Here is a 1310-nt window from a genome sequence, read left to right on the forward strand (position 1 = left end):
TTTTTTTTTTTTTTTTTTTTTGTCGACAGAAAGAATCGAGAAAGTGTGAGGTGTGTCGGAGCACCCCCCTGAAATGGGGGCGCCTCTCGGACTAAAAAACGGCTTTCCCTTAAAACTTTCAGATCTCTTTTTTGTTTCGCTATATATATAATAATCTCTATATAAAAATAAATGCTTCTCGAATCATCAACGACAGGACCATAGAAAACGATTCAATACGAAATATTCTATATGTACAAAAATGCAAGCGCACAATGTGTCGCTCTTGCTCGCGCTCTCTCTCTCTCTCACTCTCTCCTTCCCTCTCTCTCTCTCTCTTTCTCTGTATTCAATATGCAGCAGCACTGGAGATTTAAAATTTGTTTGACGGTCTCTTACTACTTTGCCCGAAATGTACGAAAGAAAGTGAAGGTTCTCCGTATCATTCTGCACAAGCTCTTTCCTTATTTTCTAACTTTGAAAATTGCTCCCCGGGTCCTGGGATCACGCTGGTATCACCCGAAGAACCGCGGTTCGCTTTTCCTCTGCTGTCACTGATGCGTTTACCCTCGCTTTCTTTCACTTAATGTTTGTTTCCAAAGTGAAGCTGCTAACCACGAGATAAATTGTTGATCGAAGTACAAAACACGCGTGTCAACGTGACGATTCTGTTTCTCTCTTTTTGCTCAATAGTAGAAAATGATTTCACCTGCTACTTGTATACTTTGCACGCACGTCTTTCTTACGAGTGAACAAAAAAAAAAGGGGGGAGGAAACGATGTTCCAGATAGATGTGTTTATCAGCTACATCTTCTCGGTTTGCTCGTTCTCAACGGTTACATTCACGTAGAATGGAAATTACAAAACACTGGTGTTACATGAAAAATACAGGACGAGAATGAAAAATAAGAAAAAACTTTGCAACGGGTAGAAAGTAGAAAAAGCTGGGATTAACTCCTACATATTTTTTCTTTCCTACTGTGTCTTCATGTTCTATAAACTCCGGCGACCTTCGTAACTAGAAGTTACTACGTGGACAAATTGAGCTAACCGGAAGAACGGCTTTTATTTGATAGTTCCACTGAATTACGCTTTTTTCTCTCTCGAGTACTATTAGAGTGATTAAAGAAGGCTTTAGAAACGGTTGTGCGTATGGTGGCTAAATAGCTAATAGTTGTAAATTTCTCGTGTATCCAACAGACAGATACCTAAGGTCTTCCGAAGGAGAAAACTTGTTATCTTGATATACAGACTAACTGGTTAACAAATTAATTATAAATGCAGATTTCGGAAGCAGGCGAAGGCTGCCTTCGCCTGCCTTAAAGCGGCGG

At 39.9% G+C, this 1310-nt stretch overlaps 1 protein-coding gene across 2 annotated transcripts in view; it reads left to right on the forward strand.

The window, feature by feature from the left end:
* The window catches only part of LOC105682143 (protein lethal(2)essential for life), a 10222-nt gene that overhangs the window by 6824 nt on the left and 2088 nt on the right, over positions 1 to 1310 (forward strand). The gene's annotated exons all lie outside the window — the stretch shown is intronic.

The sequence above is a fragment of the Bombus impatiens genome, unplaced genomic scaffold, assembly GCF_000188095.3.
Source record: "Bombus impatiens unplaced genomic scaffold, BIMP_2.2 scf_0017, whole genome shotgun sequence".
Classification (NCBI taxonomy): Eukaryota; Metazoa; Arthropoda; class Insecta; order Hymenoptera; family Apidae; genus Bombus; species Bombus impatiens.